The sequence below is a fragment of the Nicotiana tomentosiformis genome, chromosome 1, assembly GCF_000390325.3.
Source record: "Nicotiana tomentosiformis chromosome 1, ASM39032v3, whole genome shotgun sequence".
Classification (NCBI taxonomy): Eukaryota; Viridiplantae; Streptophyta; class Magnoliopsida; order Solanales; family Solanaceae; genus Nicotiana; species Nicotiana tomentosiformis.
The window spans coordinates 83,670,603-83,695,347 of NC_090812.1; the positions used below are offsets into that span (position 1 = coordinate 83,670,603).

At 37.5% G+C, this 24,745-nt stretch overlaps 1 protein-coding gene across 2 annotated transcripts in view; it reads left to right on the forward strand.

Moving 5' to 3' along the window:
- Window positions 1-24,745, forward strand: part of LOC104101101 (expansin-like A2) — a 169,559-nt gene that overhangs the window by 15,076 nt on the left and 129,738 nt on the right. Inside the window, exon 1 of one of the 2 annotated variants that reach the window (XM_070186398.1) lies at window positions 7,291-7,299. The exons of the other annotated variant lie outside the window; for it this stretch is intronic. The gene's annotated coding sequence lies outside the window, so the exon portion shown is untranslated. Of the gene's footprint in view, window positions 1-7,290; window positions 7,300-24,745 lie in introns of those variants that run through there. 2 annotated transcript variants of the gene reach the window in all.

Genomic DNA, 24,745 nt, shown 5'->3' on the forward strand with positions numbered 1-24,745 from the left:
TCACCAAATTCTGATGGATAAAGAAGATGCAGAAAAGACTGCCTTCACAACTCCATGGGGAACTTATTGTTATAGGGTCATGCCATTCGGTTTGAAGAATGCAGGGGCAACTTACATGAGATCCATGACTACCATATTCCATGACATGATGCATAAAGAGATTGAAGTGTACGTTGATGATGTGATCATTAAGTCGAGAACACAAGCTTACCATGTGCAAGACTTGAAAAGGTTCTTTGAAAGGCTACGAAGGTACAATCTCAAACTCAATCCAGCCAAATGTGCATTTGGAGTTCCTTCTGGGAAGCTTTTGGGTTTTATAGTTAGTCGAAGAGGCATTGAGTTAGATCCCTCCAAGATAAAGACCATTCGAGAGCTGCCTCCCCCGAAGAACAAAACAGAAGTCATGAGTTTACTCGGGAGGTTGAATTACATTAGCAGGTTCATCTCGCAGCTTACAACCACATGTGAGCCTATTTTTAAGTTGTTGAAAAAGAACGCCGCTATCAAGTGGACAGATGAGTGCCAAGAAGCTTTTGATAAGATCAAGGAATATTTGTCAAATCCCCCTGTTTTGGTCCCGCCGGAACCTGATAGGCCTCTGTTTTTATATCTGTCAGTAATGGATAGTTCCTTTGGTTGTGTTCTGGGTCAACATGATGCCACAGGCAAAACGGAACAAGCAATATATTATTTGAGCAAAAAGTTCACCACTTATGAGGCCAAATACACTCTTTTGGAAAGAACATGTTGCGCTTTAACCTGGGTCGCCCAGAAGCTTAGGCATTATCTTTTGGCCTATACAACTTACCTCATATCCCGAATGGATCCCCTGAAGTACATCTTTCAGAAGCCGATGCCAACTGGCAAATTAGCAAAATGGCAAATCTTGCTCACAGAGTTTGATATTGTTTATGTCACTCGCACTGCCATGAAGGCACAAGCTTTGGCTGATCATCTGGCAGAAAACCCGGTTGATGATGAGTATGAGTCTTTGAACACATATTTCCCAGATGAAGAGGTTAATTTAGTTGAAGAAGTAGTCCAAGATGACAGTCAAATTTGGAAACTATACTTTGATGGGGCTGTCAACATCAAAGGCGTAGGGATTGGGACAATTCTGGTATCACCTACTGGGCAACATTACCCTGCCACGGCGCGACTTCGTTTTTTCTGTACAAACAACACAGCAGAATATGAAGCTTGCATCATGGGTCTGAACATGGCAATAAACCTAAATGTGCATGAATTGTTGGTGATGGGAGATTCAAATTTGCTTATTCGGCAGGCTCAAGGTGATTGGGAGACTCGAGACATCAAGCTCATTCCATATAGACAATGTGTGGAGGATCTTAGCAAAAGGTTCAAGTCCATCGAATTTAGGTACATTCCCAGGTTTCACAATGAATTAGCTGATGCCTTGGCCACCCTGGCCTCAATGCTTCCATATCCGGGTAATACTCACATTGACCCATTAGAAATTCAAATTCGGGATCAACATGGTTATTGCAATACAATTGAAGCAGAACCAGATGGTGAACCATGGTATCGTGATATTAAGCAGTTTCTGAAAATAAGAGAATATCCGGAACATGCTAATAGGGATCAAAAGAGAACTATTAGGCGATTCTCTAATGGTTTCTTTTTGAGTGGGGAAATCCTATACAAAAGAACTCTGGATTTGAATTTGTTGAGATGTGTAGATGCCAAAGAAGCTGAAATGATTATGAATGAGGTGCATTCGGGAGTTTGTGGTCCGCACATGAATGGATATGTTCTAGCAAAGAAAATCCTTCGGGCAGGATATTATTGGCTTACTATGGAACGAGATTGCTTTTGTTTTGTTCGCAAGTGCCACCAGTGTCAGATTCACAGTGATTTGATTCACTCGCCTCCTTCAGAGTTGTATCCTATGTCGGCTCCTTGGCCTTTTGTTGCTTGGGGAATGGACGTCATTGGCCCAATCGAGCCAAAAGCTTCAAATGGGCACAGATTCATCTTGGTTGCAATTGATTACTTCACCAAATAGGTGGAAGCTATTACATTGAAAGCAGTTACCAAGAAAGCAGTAGTAGACTTTGTTCACTCCAACATTATCTGTCGTTTCGGTATTCCAAAAACCATTATTACAGATAATGCTGCTAATTTGAATAGTCATCTGATGAAGGAGGTATGTGAACAATTTAAAATTGAGCATCGCAATTCTACTCCTTACCGTCCCAAAGCTAATGGAGCTGTTGAAGCTGCAAATAAGAACATCAAGAAGATTCTTAGGAAGATGATCCAAGGGTCTAGACAATGGCACGAGAAACTACCTTTTGCTCTTTTGGGATACCGGACAACTGTCCGTACATCAGTTGGCGCAACGCCCTACTTATTGGTTTATGGAACTGAAGCGGTCATACCTGCTGAAATTGAGATTCCCTCTCTCCGAATCATTGTTGAAGCAGGGATTGAGGACACTGAATGGGTGAAGTCCCGATTGGAACAGTTGAATTTGATTGATGAAAAGCGTTTGGCGGCAGTTTGTTTTGGTCAGTTATACCAACAAAGAATGGCACGCGCTTACAATAAGAAAGTGCGCCCAAGAAAATTCGAGGTAGGACAACTTGTTTTGAAACGTATCTTTCCGCACCAGGAAGAAGCAAAAGGAAAGTTCGCACCGAATTGGCAAGGTCCTTACCTCGTCAAGAAAGTATTGACAAAAGGAGCTCTACATTTGGTAGATATAGAAGGAAAGGTGACTGATATATCCGTCAACGCAGATGCGGTCAAGAGATACTATGTATGACATGGCTATGTTGGGGCATTCTTATATTTAGCATTCTCAGGTTGGGATGACGAAAGGCTATCATTCTCGCTACCAAACACTGGTCAACCCTAGTTATCCCTTTGAAGCCTTGTTTATATTTCTTTGTTTTCCCCTCTTTTGGAACCAATGTATTTTAAAAAAAAAAAAAAAAAAAAACCATCAAAACAAGTTCATGTTCATTGAACTACGTCTGACCTGATTCCGAAAGGATACGTAGGCAGCCTCACTCTGGGGTTCGGTCACACCAAAACAAAAATCCACATGTCCTAAGTATTCAAATAAACTGGGGCATGGTTTTATTTTATTTTCGATGGTTGTTCCATCAAAATGGGTCCAAAAGTTGTAATTCAGTTGAGTATTTCTTTTTACCTTTCCCTGCTAAGACCTTCTGATCAACTTTCGAGAATGCTAAGTCAGTATACTACGGGTGATGCCTCAGTCATTGTAAAGAGAGAAAAATAAATGAGAGAGTCTTATTGGTGAAAACCCTCACGGGCACTATAAGGCAATGGTGAGTTGAGAGAAAGATAGATGAGAGAGGTCAATTGGTGAAAACCCACAAAGGGCATCATTAATCGATTTAAGGCTTCGTACATCCCGACACAAGCATGGTCAAGACAAAGAACTCAGTTTCAAAGTTAAGTTTACAACAGATTTCGAGAATTAGACGGTTCAAACGGATCGGGCATCCAGTCCAAAGTGCATGTCATGTTCATTGAAGTCAGCATATTTCCTCTAGATAAGTCCTTTCTTATTTTTTCTTCTGAAAGGGACACTTCTTGATTAAGTTATAATATCTATTAGGTCACCTTCTTGTTTTCTTTCGCATTACTTTTTTTTGAGTCCCTTTCAGTATAATCTTGTCAAAGCAAAGCAAAGAAAAGGCCGCAAAATTGGTTACAGTTTTCCCGTTATATAAAGCAAAGATTGCTGGGCATAAACCGTATAGGAAAAGGCATAAAGCCATCTGCGATTTTCCTTGACGAGAAAAAGGCTGGAAGGACTAAATAATGTTCCAAGGGTCAACAAAAGTTACTCAGTTAAAAGATTTTTGGAAAGCAAGGTTGTTTGCACCATGAACACAAATGGTGATAGGCGCAAAATGGTTAGGTTTTGATGTTGAGAAAGAAGATCTCCAGAAAGAAAAGACAGAATCTCCATGCAACTTATACAATCATCGACGAAGTCAGTTTTTCTAACAAGTGTAATAGACGCAAGGTCAAGTCGCCCAAGAAATCAAGGCCACAAACCGACCACCATTTTAAAACTAACAAATCTTTCTTTGTTTAGAACAAGAACATAACAATTTTAGGAAACAGTTCGTGAAAAGACGGACACCACCAAGTGAAGTTCTCAAATCTTTGATTTTCTCCTAATACATGTAATCATGTTATTTTTAGTTTCATTATAGGGAATCAATACCCTATCTTCAATATAGGGTACTACATCCCTTGGTTGCATTTTTTTCTCTTTTTCTGCCAACATAGGGTACGACGATCCCTAGTAGCATCTCAAAACGCTGCAAACCTTATTTTATTGCCAACATAGGGTACGACATTCCCTAGTAGCATCTCAGAGAGCCACGTGCCTCATTTTATTGCCAAACACAGGGTACTACATCCCCTGGTTGCATTTTAGTGCCAACATAGGGTACGACATTCCCTAGTAGCATCTTGGAGTGCCACGAGACTCATCCTTTTGCCAATACAGGATACTACATCCCCTGGCTGCATCATTTTTACTGCCAACATAGGGTACAACATTCCCTAGTGGCATCCCAGAGTGCCGCGAGCCTCATTTTTACTGCCAACATAGGGTACGACATTCCCTAGTAGCATCTCAGAGAGCCACGAGCCTCATCTTATTGCCAACACAGGGTACTACATCCCCTGGCTGCATTACTTTTTGCCAACATAGGGTACGACATTCCCTAGCAGCATCTCAGAGTGCCACGAGCCTCATCTTATTGCTAACACAGGGTACTACATCCCCTAGCTGCATTAGTTTTTACCAACGTAGGGTACGACATTCCCTAGTAGAATCCCATAGTGCCACGAGCCTCATCTTATTGCTAACACAAGGTACTACATCCCCTGGCTGCATTACTTTTTTTGTTTTTTCAACATAGGGTACGACATTCCCTAGTAGCATCCTAGAGTGCCAAGAGCCTCACCTTATTGCCAATACAGGATACTACATCCCATGGTTGCATTTCTTGTTAACATAGGGTACGACAATCCCTATTATAAAATATTATAAAAAAATCTCATGTCTTTTTCAATTCTTTATTTTGCAATAAAAAGATAATTTAATGTATTTTCAATAACTCACAAAAATTTCCTAGTGCAAACTGGGGCAGAAAATTTTTGTTCGTTTTGTTTGTTTGTGATGGCTTGTAGGTTTTTCTGCAAAGCACAGATTGGATGTGCAAAAATAAGATTTCAGCTCTTTCCAGAGAAAGTGGAACGTTTGATCTCAATACCAGCGAAACCAGCTTTGACGTAATGCATGCAGAGACATAGGGTCTCAAGATCCATCCTCTTATCATCTGATCAAGGAACAAGCTGTGAGAATATTTCATAGTTTGTTGCATCGAGAGCATCAAATTTCAGTCTAAAGTCAATGGGGGAATCAAGTCAAGAATTAAGACAAGACTTCAAATGGCATTAAGATAGGAATTTTGTAACTCTTATATTTTAAGAGTATGTAATCTTCTTTTCATTTTGATGTAATAGTAGGAACCGCGGACCGAAACTTCGACGGAACTTCACTCGCATCTCCATCGAAGCATACTCCATCACTCTACTTCCACTTGAACTACACGTGACCTGATTCCCTTATAACCCGGGATATGTAGGCTGCCTAAAATCAAGGCTCGGTCGCAATACCTTATTTTTATTTTTTTTTCCCTTTTAAATAATAGGGTGGTCAAAAATCAGTCACCTTATTCATTTTCTTTGCCTGAAAACGCTTCATGTTTTCAAGCAAAGAGGGGCATATTGTGAACACCTAATTTTTTACCACACCCAAATTCTATACTATTTTAGTGTAAATATTTCTTTTAGGTTTAATCTTAATATTTTAAACTTTTATCTTACTCTTAATAGGTTTTATTAAAAAAAAAAAAAAAAAAACTACAAAGATATTCACATACTTATAGTACAAATTTTATTTCTATTTGTAAAGAGAAAAAGAAAATTAAAAAAAAAAAAAAAACATATTTGGTTTCTTTTAATTAGAATTTTAATAAATAAATTATGGTATCTTTTCTTAGTATTATTTAAAGTACATGTAAATATTTAGTTTTTCTATATAATAATAAATGTTGGTTAATCTTATTATATTTATAATTTAATTTATCTTTTAAAATAAAAAAAAAAAAAAAAAAGTAAAGAAAATGAAGTTGCGTTAAAAGATCTCAAACTTTATCTCTAAAAATCTTATTTGACTAAGCTAACAATCCTAACTTCCCCCCACCCCTCACGCCACTCTACACCAATGCACACACTCACGTCCCAACCCCTATATCCCCTTAATCCCACGATCACATACACAAACAGTTAGGAACTATAAGACTTTTAATACAAATAGAATAAAGGGGCAGGGATAAAAAGGGAGGAGAAGGGGGAGCTCATAAAGAGATTTTTTTTCTCCAGCTATACAAACAGCAAAAAAAAAAAAAAAGGGCGAACTTTCATTAAAATACCCGTGAAACCAAGAAACCAGCAAGAAAACTCAAAAATCAATCCAAAAACAGCCCATCTTTTTGAAAAAAAAAAATAAAATTAAAAGGGGAGTGAGAGGTTGATTTGAGGTAGATGTACGGCGGGTCCGATCGAGGTTGCCGAGTCCGTTCGAGATTCCCTCTTTGAGTCAACTTTTAGTATTCGTCATTGGATTTTCGCTGGGTTATTAGCTTGTGGTTATTCGACGTGTTCTACTGGAGACTTTGCAATATAAAAGAGAGTTTTACTTTAAAGGTTCATTCTTCTCTTTTTCTTTACGTTAAATTATTGTTAGCGATGTCTTTGAATGTGTTTATTTGCCTTGATCGAAAGCTATTGCTGTGTTGTTCTACTGTAGCTGAGTTCTCTAAAACTTAGGTTGTGTAATAGCCTATTTGTGATTATCTGTAGCTCATAAGTTTTTTTTTTATTTTTTGTGTTAATTTATAGTATTTTGAGTTTAGGTAAATCTTAAAAAATAAAAAAATAAAAAATAAAAAAATGAGTTTGGAGATAGGTTTTGTTCACTATTTTCCTTTGGCAGTTTCGTTTCCATGACATACATGCTTAAATGTTTTTTACATAGTTTTCTTTAATTGTCTATTGTATCAATGCTAAGTTTATTTTAGTTTTCTTTAAATGTTTCTTTAATTTGCTCCTCGGGTTAGTTTCATGTAGCTAATTTGTTGTTCTATTTGTATCATTTGTAGTTAGTTCACAGAATCTTTAAGGGCAAGGTTATCGAATAAGACAAAAACAAATATAGTAAGTTTAAGGAAATAATCTGTCAATTTACATCTCTTGGTCTAACCCTTAAATACATTTTTAGTAATATCTTAGCAATTAAGTTACATCACTCTTCCACAATTTTATATCAATAATTCATAGGCTTTACAATAATCTCAAACCTAGGTAAATAATTCGTATATGTTAGAATGCTTTAAGCGCGCTCTTAATTAATCGAATTATCGTGATTATGTACACGTTCGCGTGACATAGTTACGATTTCCAAAATTAAAGGCAAAGTATGCGTTCGCGCAACTTTGACAAAACAATCTTAAAAATAATAAAGTGTTATTAATTGTGTATACGTACGCGTGACATGATTCATGACATACCAAACAAAACGAATACACGTACGCGTGATTCGTTTCAAGATAATTCCATAATTATGAATAATAAAGCAATTAAAAGCGGTAAAAAGGTAAATGTACATAGGTTCTAAAATGAGTAATTAAATAATTTAATTAAGCCAGGTATGATTAAAGCGACCGTGCTAAAACCACGAAATCCGAGAGTGTCTCACACCTTCTCTCGGGTTAACAGAATTCCTTACCCGGTCTTCTGTGTTCGCGGACCGTAATTCAGAGTCAAAACTTCCTCGATTTGGGATTTCAAATGAATCGGTGACTTGGGACACCAGAAATTATCCCAAGTGGCAACTCTGATTAAATAAATAATCTCATTTCGAATAATGTCACTTAAATTGGAAAAACTCTTTTTTTTCTTATCCCACGAGAAAAGTGGAGGTGTGACAACGCTCCTAAGTCCAAAATCACCATACGGAGCTATTGGAAATATCAGAATTAAATTCCGAGGTCATTTACACATAAGTCGACATCCGGTCACTATTTTAACTTAAGCTTTAAACCTTGAAACTAAGTGTTCCAATTCATTCCAAAACCTCACCGGACCCGAACCAATTGCCCCGGTAAGTCACACAACAACTGTAAAGCCCAATTTGAGCAGTAAATGAGGTTGTAATACTCAAAACGACCGGTCGGGTCGTTACAAAAATTCCATCAACACCTTCTGGAAATCTAGATCCCAGTTAAACCCCCTTTCCTCTTAATTTTCTCTAAAAAATCTTTAAGTTTTTCTCCATTTTTATAAAATTATTAGAATAATGTAAATTTCCTTCTCTTACATTATTAGGTATTTTTTGTTTTACAAGTTTAAAATATTATGTTGATATTACTAATATAATCTATCATTGTAAAAAACTAATACCTGTAAAATATTACAGTAAATTTGCACAACATTTATCTCGTAATACTTAATTTTTAAATATTGAACTTTGCTTGCTTGTCGATCATTTCAGAAGTTTTTTATATTACTATTGTGTGCATGATTCAATTTACTTTTATTCCCAAGTTGTTGAGCAAAAAACATTCCTTTGCATTACGTGAGTAATACATTTTGGACGACAATAAAATAAAATTATTTCCACATTTTTGTCCAATAATTATTTTTTAGCAAAATAATTAGAAGCACTATAAAAATGTGCACACAGATTGAATAAAGGTTTTGTTTTTGGAAAGAGGATAGATATTTGATGTGTGAGCAAAAGCTAAATGGAGACAATAAACAAACGATATTTTGAATAGACATAGGCGCGTAGCACGATGCCAAATGAGTCAAAAGGCTGCAATGTAGAACTCATCAGACATTGATTTGGAACATTTAAAAGCCTCTCAATATTTACGTAAATTTCAACAATACCAAGAGCATTTTAAGTAGTAAAGTGATAACTTTAGGGGCATAAATATCTCCCAAAAATGGCGCTGTCAGATGTGCCTGGCTTGGGCTTTTCGTCATTTGTGGTCCATAATAAAACATTAAAGCCCACGGCACAAGCAAATAAAGTGAAAGAGTTTAGCTAAAATGACTAAATTATCCTTTGATCGGCAAGCTGGCATGACGACCCCGGCTGCTTCCAAGGCTCTTCTATATAGTAGATAGTAGAAAGTAAAGTAATAAGTCAATGGGCTAGTGAATGGAGGAATCATGAAATTTTCGGCAATTATCTTTTAGTTTCTTAGTCAATGAGAAAACGTTAGATCACGGTCTAAAATTATGTTAGTTACTGCAAACATTAGACTATTGTGTAATATTTTTATGAGCAAACTGAAAATTATATGAATAAATATTAGACTGGTGTTATAAAACAATAAAAGAAGAAGAAGAGTATTGCAGAGAAAAGTAGGGAGATAGAATTCTTATTAATTTGGATTGAATTACAATGAAATAGAACCTCTCTATTTATAGGGAAAAAGTGACTTAGCCACCAAATAAAAATCTCTCTAATATATAGATATTTACCATAAATAATATAATATTTATAACACTCCCCCCTTAAATGTTTATTCAATATATAATGTGTCTCGTTAAAACCTTAACTAAAATAAAATCCAGTGAAAAAATATTCTAGTGAAGGAAAAAGAGTACACATATCTAACAATACGTCTTTTGGTTGCCTCATTAAAAACCTTGCAAGTAAAACCCAGTGGGATAAAATCTTATAAGGAAAAAAGAGTACAACGCGTATTAACTTCCCCTGATGAGATTATCAATTCACATCCTTGAGCCTTCGCATTCCAATCTTGTGCACCATCTTCAAAAGGTCGTTAGTAGAGATTTGATAAACAAATCAGCCATATTAACTTAGAATGAATATATTGCACATTAAAATCATCATTCTTGATAGATATATTATATCTTCATATAATGTCGTGAAATGACCTTTTTAATATCTCCATAGTGGCAAAAAGAATTTTTGCTATCACATTATCATGCTTATAGTTATAGCAAGATACATTTGTGCATAAATTGCACTGAGGATGTGGTACTTCAAGATCAAGAATTGTATATGCTTCAAGCAATTGAAATCCTTCAGGGTTTATCATATAAGTATAGTCAAATAAGCCATATAAATAGACTTTAGATTTATATCAAGTTTTCATGTCATGCCGACATATAAAATATATGAAAGTGATTGCACACACCTATTCAATTTATACTTTCGAGTGTTTGAACTATATAACCAAAACTACATGTCTTTCATATGAAACCAAATTCTACTTGAATTGTTTCTCCAGACTTAAGATCCTCATATATATATTTAGCGCTATTATAGATGTCGTCGACAAACATTTTATATCGGTTCCAACCTCCTTATTTTTCATAAAGACATAACATAGAGATCTCTCCATTCATATATTCAGGTACCTGAATCTCTCATGAGATTTTATGAAGTTTTATGTCATGTGATCTTCTAGATCACTTGCCTCCTTTATGATCATTTTGATTATTTGCTCATCTTCTTTATCAAGAATTTTACTTGAAATCAATTTGTCTATACGCTTTAAGCGTACCATAGTCTTTGTTCTTCTAGGACTTATTCTAATAGAAGCATTTGTAGTGAGAATATAGTTACTTTCTTTGGGTCAGCAAATACGTCTGGCACGTTTTGCGATATATTGCAGATGAATTATCTTTTTATGAACTTCAAATTCATATTATCTTATTCGAGGATCTAGATGTACAAATGATAATTCATTTCACGTAACTTTTTCTCAACTGGTTATCCTGTCTCCCCTCATGTTTGAAAAACTAACTTGCTTCCTCAACTTTGAAAACTCATCTTTGTGCATTATAGTGTTAATCAAAATATACACCGCGCATCAATAATAATAAGATGAAATTATTTGGTTCCTGAACCTAAACCACTTGTGAGGGGAGAATGTAATATACTTTCGTGTATAACGTATATTAAACTAATATAGATAACTTTGTTCTCATAAGCAATAGTTTAACTATTAAGTGGAGGCACTCAATAAATTATTTTGCTAAATCAACTGTGATGTAAACCAACTTATCAAGATGAACTGTCTTGAATAGAAAATCTAAAAATTATGGTCTAAATTAAATTATTGAGCAATTACCTCGCAAACACCAGGTTGCAGGTTAATAATAATCGCATATATAACCATCTCATAGATGCATCTTTATAAGGTTTACATGGCAGGTGAATGTGCCCATATTCACCTTTGATAAATTTCAAAATTTAAGGGATTCAATCCCAATTTTAATTGGTATTATAATCGCGAGAACAAGCTGTAGACAATAAATTTGCGTCGAGAAAATAAAATCAAGACAAAAAAATATTGCAACAATCGTAGTATTTGATTTCAAGTAATATGAGTATTACAATCTCTATGAATCCTCTGATTCTTCTTTTTAATAGTAAATAAATTTTAGGGCCTTTGAGCTTGATCTTGAATATGTAGTTGTTGCCACGAACGATGATCTTGTTCTTGAGCTTGAGCTTGATTGCTTGAACTTGACCTTGATTTGTTCTTCGTTCTTGAGCTTGAACTTGATTTCTTGAACTTGATTGCCTGAAACTTGAAACTTGTAGAGAAATTTGCGGCGTTTGATCCACGAGCTCTCTCTTGCTTCTTGTTATAACTTCTGGTCCTTTTTCTGGGTTATTAAGACCCCTATTTATAGTTGTGGAAGGGAGGAGTTGTGATAAGAACAAACTCTTTCCGACAAATCAAATTGAAGTGTGACATGACCACATTTGATTGGCCAGAACATGTCACTTGCACACGTGACGCGATTTCATTAGCCTTTTAATGTGACTTGGCATGCCTTGTCATTTTAACACGTGGCATATTCCTATTGGCTCTTCCATTTGACGTGGCGTGCCACATCATTTGACACGTGACATTGAACCTCTAGGAAAATACCATCTTGGGCCTAATAAAGTGGGCTCATCACTTATAACCCAATTAAATTGGACTTATATACTTAATCCAATTATATTAACCAAAAATATTTATTTAGACTAATAGATTTAAAAATGGTCAAATTTATTTTACTGAATTTAGATCTAATAAATTCTATATGCCTACAAATTCCTCCTGCTTCAAGACTTGTTGAAGTATAGGCTTGTCATAACCAAAAACGGGTCACGAAGTATTGCTAACTTGTCAAATTTGTCTCATGCCAGAGTAGAATGCAGAGTACTAACCATGTAATTTGTTACATATATATATATCCAATTAATTACCTGAACAATGTAGTAATCATTTACCTTTGAATAAGGACAAAGACAAAACCATGCAAACTTTTATTTTAAAATAAGTTGTAGCGCCAGTGCATCTCCATACCTCAGTAGGAAACTAAAATCAAGACTTATTGTAATGATTGGATCACATTCCTTTTTTATTGCAATGATTAGAAAACTTCACACAATTTGAATGTATTTCAATTGTAAACTGCACATTCAAAACCATCAGACGTTATTTGAATACAAAGCTTCACACAATTTGAATACAAGTCGTAGCCGCCAGTCATTTCAATTCCAAATAGCAATCTGAGTTGCTTTTGGATTCTTGCGATAGCTGCCGAGACGAGACCAATCCTATTACGAAGTAACAATGCAGTAGTCGAATTCTATCCGGAGTGCAAAATACCCAATCCCACAACGTCAATTCACCTTCAAGAACTGCTTATGACTTCTACAATTACAATACTCTTTATTCTATTAGTTTCACTTTCAGCGTTTGCAAACCACTTTTAGTTTATTTTTAACGACTTAAAAGCATTGACGCGAAGGTAATTTCTCCTTATTTTCTTGTATTTTCTTTAGACATGACAGAGAAGGTAGTCAAAAACGGTACGCTAAGCTCCTTGCTTCGTCGCTTCTATTTTCAGTTATTCAAAGAATGATGTTTTAAGCATCTCTATATGCCAGTCATCTATCTGACCTGACAAGGAGGTCGACTTTGATATCTCACCCCTGATCTCTACGGTTGGTTGAAGGTGTCTTGGAAGACGGGTCGAAATCAGATCTGGATAGAAGATTCATCTACACTGACAAAAGGGCTGTCAGAAAGAGTCCAATCCCGAGGAGAGTTCATGTGTGAAATTTCTTTGTTGAATTGAGGTGAGTTCAAGGGATTCTTTGATCGGGAAATGCACGCACTTCTTTTGTTGTCATTAAGGTCCCTTCCCCTTGAGTTCAAGATGTCCCTTCCGACGCAGCCGAATAACCGCTGGGGTTTCCAACAGTGATAGCTGAACTAATCAGATGGGCCACCCCAAACCTTACGCTGACATTTAAATCGAAAATCAATATCGGGTCCCGGCTATCCGAAAAATGCAGACTGAAGCGGAAGATCACAAAATGCAACACAACAAGGGGGTCGTTAGACCGTAGCTTGCTCGCCACGGCAGAGTGCTTTGCCCATGCTGCTATCCGTCGCCGAAGCGCTCAAGGGATTCATGCTTGAATGTCGAGATCAGGGGACTCTATCCAATCCATGCGAAAAATCTGAGCATATCCAAGAAAGACACAAGTGGTCTCCTTGGGGACAATTTTGCTCTTAACTGCGCAGGAATATGAACAATACACATGCATCCAAACACTTGCAAATGCCTATTATAGTACTGCCCCAGTAAGAAGTTCGTGAGGTGCCGTTGCAACTTGGATTATCGTAGAATAAGAGGAGTCATCTTAGGAAATGACTTAAAAGACAGATGCCGCCGCTGTGAGGCGAGGGAGAAACTTGTCTGGTCTTGCGGTGCACTCATTCCCGTTACGAGAATGAAATGACGCCCCAGCTTGACTCGAGACCAAGACTCCTTACAACTCGTACCATTCTTCTCAAGAAATTAAAGCGGAGAGGGTGACTGAATTTCACTCTTTATCATTCCTTACTACTCCTCAATTCCCATCAAGTGTTGTCTTATTTCCCAAGCCACTGCTCAATCCTCCTTTTCTGATTGATTGAAAGTAGCAAGGAAAGACAAGCAAAAGTTTTGTTGGCTCAAGAAGCAACCGAGGAGAGATTCCTTCTGTACTTACAAGAATGCTATTTAGGGAGAAGAATCTCTTGACTCAGGAGCACCTGAATCTATTCTTTCTATGTCCCACATCCGCCTATGTTAAAGCATTCGCCCATTACTCAGTGAAAGGAAATGCTACTCAGGGATCAAAAAAGAAAGTTGGTGCCTTATCAGAAAGACTTGGTTCGTAGAGTAGAGGCCTTTCCCCAAGATATTGGTTTTAAGCTCCTGCGGGTGACTTTTTGTCTTATGACGCGGAATGGTAATTGATCGAGTGCGCTTTCCTTTCTCCTACTCCCCGAAGTGAGCCGAGGAGCCGAGTGACGTGCCAGCGCTACTAATTGAGTGCCAGCACCTAACTGTGCTGTCAGTAAGAAGGTAGCCGGCGCCTTTCGAAGCACTTTCTATTTCTAGATAGAAAGGGCCTTTCTCGCTTGTTTAGTAAAGTCAAGTTTTTGGCCTTATATTGCAGGTGACGACGACATCGAGTTGACGGCAGAGAAAGACTCGCGTCCTGACAGATGACCAACCTGTTAAGGCATCTTTCTCAATGACCATCCTCTCCCATTCCAGTTCTTTTCTCTTTTTTTAGGGACAAGTTCATTTTCATTCCCTCGATATGGCCAGGTGTGAAGCAACTTCACGATCCAATGAATTCCCTAAAATCGGATGACACAAGGCGAACTAGAATAGGCTCCTCTTAGAAAGAAAAGAATTTAAATAAAAATACTTAATAGCATGGCGATACATTTATACAAAACTTCTACCCCAAGCACACGCAATGGAACCGTAGACAGTCAAGTGAAATCCAACTGTCGGAGAGATTACTCTCAATATTCTCCGACTATCGGAGAGATTGCTCTCAATGTACCTCGACTATCAGAGAGATTATTTTCAATGTGACCCGACTATCGGAGAGATTACTCTCAAGAGAATTACATGTCCACCTTAAGATTGGAAAATATAGTTTTCTTTTAAGGACAAACCCACGAAGAGGCCAACTTAAGGTGCAAAGGGATGATGACGTCCAAATCCTCTACTAAAAAGTAAATGGACACTGTCGCATGTAATATAATTTATCCAACTATGAGTCGGGGTCAAATCCCACAGAGAACAATATGTAGGCGATTAGGAATGTAAGAGAATTATCACTTGTTATGCAATGCCAAACACTTGGAATTTGGTTGTGGAAATATTATAGCTAAATGCGAAAATGTAAACTAACCTAGAAAGAAAGTAAAACTCAATGGCTACAAGCATGGATGCATCGGGATTTACACTCAAGTAACGATCCAAGGTATTTCACGATTTTACGAATATGAGCAAGTTTATATTAATTAGCCTCGGGTAATAATTCTATATTAGCTTCTTCCGAAGACTAATAAAACATCCTAATTGAATTATCCCTAAAACAATTACGAGATTAAGCATACCCGAATATGGCTACAAGTAGATCAATCCTATCCCTAGGTAGAATCTATAAAGTGAGGGTTAAAGCCTCAAGTTCTTATCAATTAATCTTACCCAACCCCAAATAATCTTTCCCAAAATTAATTCGAAGTTAATGGGCGAGTCCTAGGGTTAGATAATCCCTTTGGAAACATTAAAGAACAAGAATAATTAAAGAAACAATAACTCACTTCATAATAAATAAAAATCGTTCAATACATAAACACAACAAGATATTTAATCCACACTTTAAATATGAATATTCTCATAAACAAGATTCAAGTGTTGAAAAGAATACTACACACTTAAATATTCAATACGAAACAAGGAAATGAAGAAATGAGCATAAATGAGTAAGAAATTCTCATCCAAAAGCGTCAAATCTTCAAGCCCCAAGTGTGTGTGCAAGAACCCTAGCTCCAAAACTTGTCTTCTCTAGTCTAGGAGACTAAAAAATAAGCCAAAGATATCTTCCAAAAATTTGCTAGGTCGTGTATTTGTGGGTTTTGAGTTGGGAAAATATGAAATATCATTCCTGCCCAGGTCTGAAGCCCGATGACCGCAATTGTGGAAGGATCCTCGCAGGTGCGGCTCTACAGATGCGGATTGCCTATCGCATATGCGAACAATGAAGGGAAGCTCTAGTTCCGCAGATGCGGACTTGCAAGCGCAGATGCGCAACCGCAGAAGCGGTTGTTGTCTCGCAGATGCGATCCCAGGCGAGGTAGCTCAATTCCACAGATGCAGACCATTTCCTCACAGATGCGAGGTCACTTCTGCGACCAGTCTTTCGCAGATGCGGAAACACTGAAGAGTTTTGCTTTGTTACAACCTTTGTTTGCTCAATTCCACTTCAATTGAATTCAACTCTTTTTATGGAATCATTTACCTGAAAATCTAACAATACACACCATAAACGCCCTCATATTATAATTAAAGGACACAAAAACTAAAGAAAAGAGACTAGAATGAGTGGTAAAATCACCACTCATCAACACCCCAACTTCTAGCTTTTGCTTGTCCTCAAGCAAATCAAAACCAATAATTCAATGAGGTTCTACCATTTAAAGCACAAGTAGTATTGCTATCATTTACAAATCACATTCTCCGATTAAGCACCATACTTATGGATTTGGTCGGTAATAATAATTAGGCTCAAGCACGTGAATCTTAACCAAATAACTCCCTCACTTAAAAACACTTCCAAAAATTGCAAAGGAGTTTCAAAATAATCAAATGACAACAAAAACCTCAAGAAGTGACTCAAAAGCACTAGTCTACTACATATTCTCAATTCACTCATTTCGGGATACATCAATGTCACCAATCCATCCTAATTCATGTGTCCTTACAAGAAAGAAAGTCCCAAAATTACCATATTTACAAATACAACACAAGGAACAAATGCACAAAGACACTCACTCTCAACAAAGAATTTCAAGTGTTACTAAATATTATGCCATAAGCTTGCCCTTATTTTAATTCGCCGCCTATTCAAGAACATTCGGTTGGAGATCCCATAAGGACTTTTTAAGCTTGTTATGTAGGTTTAGGGAAGGGTCGGATAAGCATTTGAGATACAAGTGATTACACCCTCCTTGAATACTACTCACATTTGTCTTTCTTTTTTTTGCACTTTGCTTCTTTTTAAACCACATCGCCTTTATTGACATCTAGTTACCAACATAGAACCACCTTACAGTACCTCTCTAATTTTTCAAGACTCCATATTTATATATATCCACCATTTTTTTTTATATATAACTATTTTCTTTTGGAGCTTGAATAATTTCACATGAACAACTTTAAGGTATATGTTTCTACCCTCAATGTACAACCTTACCAAATTCCAACTTGACACCAACACCCCCAACTTAGGCTTTTAGCCTCATTCTCAATATTCAAGGAGGGACTGGTTCAAAAAAAAGGAATTATTTCACAAAAGGGTAAAGGTTTGTTATGAGGTGGCCAAAGAAAAGGTTAAAGGCTCAAATGGGGTAAACTAATGATAATATTTATGCAATGGCAAGCTTGAAAGGCTAAAGAAGCTTTTTCAAAGATCACAAAGAATGCCTAAGGTTAGCTCTCCAACCAAACATAATTAACATTAGCATTGAAAGACCAACTGGGTAAGTTCTAGATGATAGAAGTAAATACAAGAATTATTTATAATAAAAACTAACACACATGGCACATGAACTAATCAAGATAGATCAATTTCACTTCTTAATAAGAGCATCTAGAGCAATATCATGCCAACAAATGGGCAAAGAGTCATCAAAAGAGCCAAAAAGTTATCACAAAAATTATTCTTCCCATGCAACTCACTTTTTTACTTTAAAACTGCAAATTCAGAGGGGTATTCTTAATTCACACTTCACATACAAGAGACTAATTTTCTTAGTACCAAATAATCCAAAAGTCTCCACATAACAAAATAAGACTAACTCCCTTAAGAAAGTCGTCACGCATCCATCATAGAGAAAAGTCACCCGGTTCAATACAAAAATGTTCCTCGGGAAAGAACCGTAGCATAAAGAAAACCCAAGAAAATACTACTAAAGAATTAAAATATAAATTAAAACTACTAAAGAAGATAAAATAAATACTAAAGAAATAAAATAAAATAACAAAAACTACTTAAAGAAAATAATACTAAATGAACAAAAATAACATAAACTAAAAACTACTAAAGAAAATAAGTAAAGAAAGAACAATAAAATAGAATAACAAAAGTGACTAATCTTGCAAATGTACAACCAATCACAACTATGCTCGACAAGAGCAGCACTACTAAAACAAGCCCAGCAAGGGCACACAATATCCATACCACAACATACACCCGACAAGGGAACATATATAGCATCAATGTACAAATAAAGTATACTCCCTAAAGCCACCACCAACTAAAAACATTGCAGTGTCCTCACTGCACAATATCAAAAGAAAATAAGAGTAGTTTGAGGGTGTCCCTGAGGGCTGCATCAGACTAGCAGACTGCGGGAGAGGGCTAATCACTGCTGCTGAGAACTCTCGGCCTCATCATCATCAGTATCATCAGCATCATCATTATCAGCAGTAGCACTCGACTTGAAAGAGTACTCTTCGCTATCCTCATCATCAGCAACATGTATCTTCCTGTTCGGCTCCCCTCATTTGAAGATGGCTTTGATGCCTCTCCACATTTTGATCATAAACTTGCCTTTCTTCTTGTTTCTCGCTTTCTCCTTTTAGAAGTCCAACTGAAGATCGACTTGTGCCTTGGTCATGTTGCCATAGGCTGCCTCGAGTTTGCCAATAGATATTGCCATCTTCTCATGAGACTCTGCCTGCCTTTTTTGTGAATCTAGGTAGGTCTTCACGTCTTCCCTGGTAAAGTACTCGGGCCTAGGCTGGGGGTGTGAGGGTCCACTAGGGAGCTGTGACACTAAATCACGGATGACGCCAAGCTACAAGTTCAATATCCCAAATGGTCCCTCAGGCACTGCTGCCTGTGAGGATGATTCTGATCCGCCAACAGTGGTGACTTTTTTCTTCTTGCTCTTGACTGCACTACCCTCACCCGTTACTCTCAACGGATGAAAGGGTTTGTCGGCCGGCAACCAATAATAGGTGATACGCATTTCAACCTATGCCCGCCTACACAACTCTGTGATCAGTGAAGGAAACATCAACCCTGGGTTGTCATCATGCAAGTACTCTCTCAGCTCCCGCAGAATATAATGGCCGATATTCATAGGAATGCCGTCAAGAAGGCATGCAATGATCAAGGCTCTAGTGTATGATACATCTGAAATATTTCCACAGGGTGATACCCTGTTGCAGAGGATGTAAAGCCATATTTTAGCTTCAGCTGTGAAGTCGATCGACTTCAAACCCTTTCTCTTGTTGGCCCATTTTGCTCTCATGCTTGCGGGATAGAGTTTAGACACAAGCCATTCTGCGTTGTTGCAACGATCTTTTTCTAGCACTGGCTCGAGTGGATGGTCAGGAATCCCGAGTATGTCATTAATATGCTCAGTCCCAAACCTTACTGTCTTACCCCTTATGGTGAGTTGTGGGTCAGCGAAGTTTGTACGCTTAAGATTCGCGTAAAACTCACGAACCCACTCCTCATTGGCTTTGCACGGAGTAGGCATGAAGCATGACCAGCTGGAGGTTTGAATACGGCCATAGAATTCTGGGAGTAGCTCGACCAATTTCTCCTCGGCAATCCCATTTTCAAGCACTATCTGTTTGGTGAGGAGGTTGTCATAATACCGGCGGTGACAATCAGCCGACATGAAGCGTAACTTGTCAAAGTGTTCATCCACAGCTTCCTCCTTAATTTTATGATCAAGCGAGGCATTTTCGTTCATGTTCGGGTCCATTTTAGCTTAAAGTACCTTCAAGAAAATCAAAACAATGTTAGTCGAGAAGTAGAATCATGTTAGGAAATTTAAAACAATGCAATTAGGCCAAAGAATCAAGTTTAACGGGCCCGGGAAGCTCCAGTTGCAAAGCTACTGGAATTGCAGAATCTGCCCAGTTTCCGCACCTGCGAAAGAACCATCGCAGGTGCGGTCACGCTTCTGCGGGTTTTCCTCCGCTTCTGCGGTTTTTCCCAGTTTGCCAAAAATCGCACCTGCGAAACAGTCAACACATGTGCGAGGCCGCATCTGCGGCACTTTTTTTTGCTTCTGCGGTGTTCGTCAAAGGGTTCAAATGCCCAGACTTTTTTCAACTCTTTTCACTTGTAGCATGATTTTAGAACCTAATTTATACTCAAGACTTCTAAATTAGTGCACTACATGAACCTATGACTCTATTAAGACTGATTTGTGGTACTTAGCACACAATTTTCTTTTGGACAATTCGTCGAACACTTTGCAAACAGTGAAAAATTTATGCTTTTTCACACAAATTGGGTACTCAGATTTTCCAAAAAATTGTTCTTCTTCATTAGCAGCACACACAAACCTACCCTCAACCAATTTCCTCACCCTAATATCAACATAAATCAGAGGGGAATGGGGAATCAGGGGAAACAACCATGGGAACTCAGAAATGAGGAAGAAAAAGAAGGAAAGAGAAGTAGAAAAGAGGAGTAGATGAGAGATACATGTGTTGTCTTGTGTGAGAGCAGTAGAAATCAAGAGCAATGGAGAATTTTGAGTATGTGAGAGATGGGGGAGTTTGGGTTTTAGGAAAAAAAACCAGAGAATACCTGATGAAATGAGGGATTTTGTTCATTAAACTTTCCTGATTTCCGCACTTGCGGTTAAAAAAGCGCTTTTGCGCTGCCGCTTCTGCGAGAATGTCATCGCACCTACGGAATCTCCGTATCTGTGCCTTGAAACCCGCTTCTGCGTGACCGCATCTACGAGAAAAGTTCTGCAGATGCGGTTACACCAGATGACTAGTGCCCAAATTTTTGCAGCTACTGTTTTTGTGCATTCCAAAACCTCAAACTCCTCAATTCAACTCCAAAAAATCTGAAACCTGGTAGATTAGTCAAAAATAATATTCTAAGCTATTCTAAAAATAAAATTTCAAAAATGACTAAAAATTTCAAAAAATGATGGGTTGCCTCCCACCAAGCGCCGCACTTAACGTCGTGGTACAACACGGATCAACTTTACCACTTTTCTCGCCACTTGGACGATATGAACTGGGCACCTAACTTGGAATCAAGTTTGTGACCACGAGCGGTGGGGGGTGGTAAGTAGATGATCAAGCCAAGCATTAATTTCTTCATCTTGCGTTTATTGGCTTTCATGTGAGGAATGTCATTTTGCCTTTTTGAACATGCAAATTGCAAAATGTATGGCTCTTGCTTTTCTTCTTTGCACTTCCATATGGATTCGCACAGCTCAATTCCCATATCACCATGCAATTCCAAGGTTGAAAAATGCTTGGAATGCGACCTCAAGCCTTCAAATTATAATTCTTCCCGGATTTTGACATCCTCTTTTTCCCCCGAACTAGAGCCAACTTCAACCATATTTTCACTTACACCGGTTGACTCTAATTCCATATTTTTATTTGCATCATTAACACTCATGGAGTCGGTTGGTGGATTTTCAATTCTTGATTCCTCAAAATAAAGTTCACTTTCTTCCTTGAAGTCGAGCTCTTCTTGATCTCTTTCCACACTCTCAAGTTGATGGGCATAATGAGCCTCAATCAATGATTCTATTTGCTTTTTCAAGGTGCGGATATCATCATCATTTTGAGTCAAGCCTTGTTTCAAGTCCTCTAGTACCAAGTGGTGCTTCTCCTCATTTTCAAGAATGGCCTCCATCATGAGCATCATTTTCTCATTTTGAGCATTTGAGAGTTCTTCTTGGTTTTGATCAAGTGCCAAAAAGGGATTTTCGGCTTCAACCTCTAAGTAAGGTTCTTGGCTATCATTCACTTTCGAGGCTTTTTGGACCTCTAAAGCTTCAAGCATTTCTCCCATTTGTAAGTTCAACCTTTCAAGCACCAAATCATTTTGGAGACTATTTTCCAAAAGCTCCTCCAAGTCATTTTGCTCTTTGTTTCCTCCTTCAAGTAGGCATTCTAACATGAGCTTAAACTCTCCATTTTGACCATGATCAATTACTTTCACTTCCATATCCCTATAATTTTTATCACAAAAAGTAGAATCATCAGAGTAGGGGCTTTAGGAAGGGAAGGACAAATAAGTACAATTATCCCAATGACCATTTTGATGGCCACACTTATCACAAATACTCCACACATGGGTTTGAGATTGTGCGCACAATCCACCCCCGGGAGAATTTAAACAATTTTGCCACGAGTGTGGTCCTGCGCAATAAGGACAAGGGTCATCAAAGTATGAACAAATACCATCCGGCCAATTTTCATTATATGATGCCATTTTTTTAAAAAAAAATTAAGAAAATAAACAAGAAACAAACAAGAAAATAAACAAAGATAAGAAAATAATTACACAAATATTCACAAGTTTGGACCAAAGAACTTACGCTTAGTTCTCAAACAACCTAAATTATGCCAAATTGCCCCCGGGCAACGGCGCCAATTTTGATGACGTCCAAATCCACTACTAAAAAGTAAATGGGCACGGTCACATGCAATATAATTTACCCAACTATGAGTCAGGATCGAATCCCACAGAGAACAATATGTAGGCGACTAGGAATGTAAGAGAATTATCACTTGTTATGCAATGCCAAACACTTAGAATTTGATTGTGGAAATATTATAGCTAAATGCAAAAATGTAAACTAACCTAGAAAAAAAGTAAAATGATCAATGGCTACAAGCATGGACGCATCGGGATTTACACTCAAGTAACGATCCAATGTATTTTACGATTTTACGAATATGAGCGAGTTTATGTTAATTAGCCTCGAGTAATAATTCTATATTAACTTCTTTCGAAGACTAACAAGACTTCCTAATTGAATTATCCCTAAAATAATTACGAGATTAAGCACACCCGAATACGGCTACAAGTAGCTCAATCCTATCCCTAGGTAGAATCTATAAAGTGAGGGTTAAAGCCTCAAGTTCTTGTCAATTAATCTTTTCCCACCCCAAATAATCTTTCCCAAAATTAATTCAAAGTTAATGGGCAAGTCCTAGGCTTAGCTAATCCCTTTGGAAATATTAAAAAATAAGAATAATTAAAGAAACAATAACTCACTTCATAATAAATAAAAATCGTTCAATACATAAACACAACAAGATATTTAATCCACACTTTAAATATGAATATTCCCATAAACAAGATTCAAGTATTGAAAAAAAATACTATACACTTAAATATTCAATACAAAGCAAGAAAATGAAGAAATGAGCATAAATGAGTAAGTAATTCTCATCCAAAAGCATCAAATCTTCAAGCCCCAAGTGTGTGTGCAAGAACCCTAGCTCCAAAACTTGTCTTCTGTAGTCTAGGAGACTGAAAAATAAGCCAAAGATATCTTCCAAAAATTTTCTAGGTCGTGTATTTATGGGTTTTGAGTTGATAAAATGTGAAATGTCATTCCTGCCCAGGTCTGAACCCCGATGACCGCACCTGCGGAAGGATCCTCGTAGGTGCGGCTCCACATATGTGGATTGCCTATCGCAGATGCGAACAATGAAGTGATGCTTTGGTTCAGCAGATGTGGACTTGAAAGCATAGATGCGCAACCGCAGAAGCGGTTCTTGTCTCGCAGATGCAATCCCAGGTGAGGTAGCTCAATTCCACAGATGCGGACCATTTTCTCACAGATGCGAGGTCGCTTCTGCGACCAGTCTTCCGCAGATGCGGAAACACTGAAGAGTTTTGCTTTGTTTCAACCTCTTTTTGCTCAATTTTACTTCAATTGAATTCAACTCTCTTCATGGCATCATTTACCTGAAAATCTAACAATACACACCATAAACGCTCTCATATTATAATTAAAGGACATAAAAACTAAAGAAAAGAGACTAGAATGAGTAGTAAAATCACCACTCATCAAGGGACTTATATGTCCACCTTAATATTGGAAGGTTATAGTTTCCTTTTAAGGACAAACCCACGAAGAGGCCAACTTAAGGTGCAAAGGGACTTATATGTCCACCTTAAGATTGGAAAGTTATAGTTTCCTTTTAAGGACAAACCCACGAAGAGGCCAACTTAAGGTGCAAAAGTACTTATATGTCGACATTGACTTGAATATTTGGAAACTTTGAAGATTTGGCGGACTTTGCAGACTTCAACTTGAAGAGTGGCGAACGTGAAGATTTCAACTTGAAGACCGACGGACTTGAAGACTTCAACTTGGAGACTTGGAGGGTTTAAACATTTCACCTTGAAGAGCAGCAAACTTGAAGATCGGAGGAATTAAAGATTTGGTGAACATGAAGACATAGTAAATCCCTGAACTTCAGTGCAAATACTTGGTAGCCTCCTAAAAGACTATAATCACCCTATTGAAGATACTGGTTTATCATGAAGGCTTGCCCCCTCTAAGTCATATTAGATCCAAAGTTCAAAAGAAGAATGAAATTTCAGCCTGATTTTCAAGTGTTGTTTGAATGAATTACTTCCATAATACTTCATTTGGACAAAAATTAGGGTAATATGTATCTTTTGAACTTATGCGACTGAACTCAGAATGAAACTCTAATCTGCCTACGT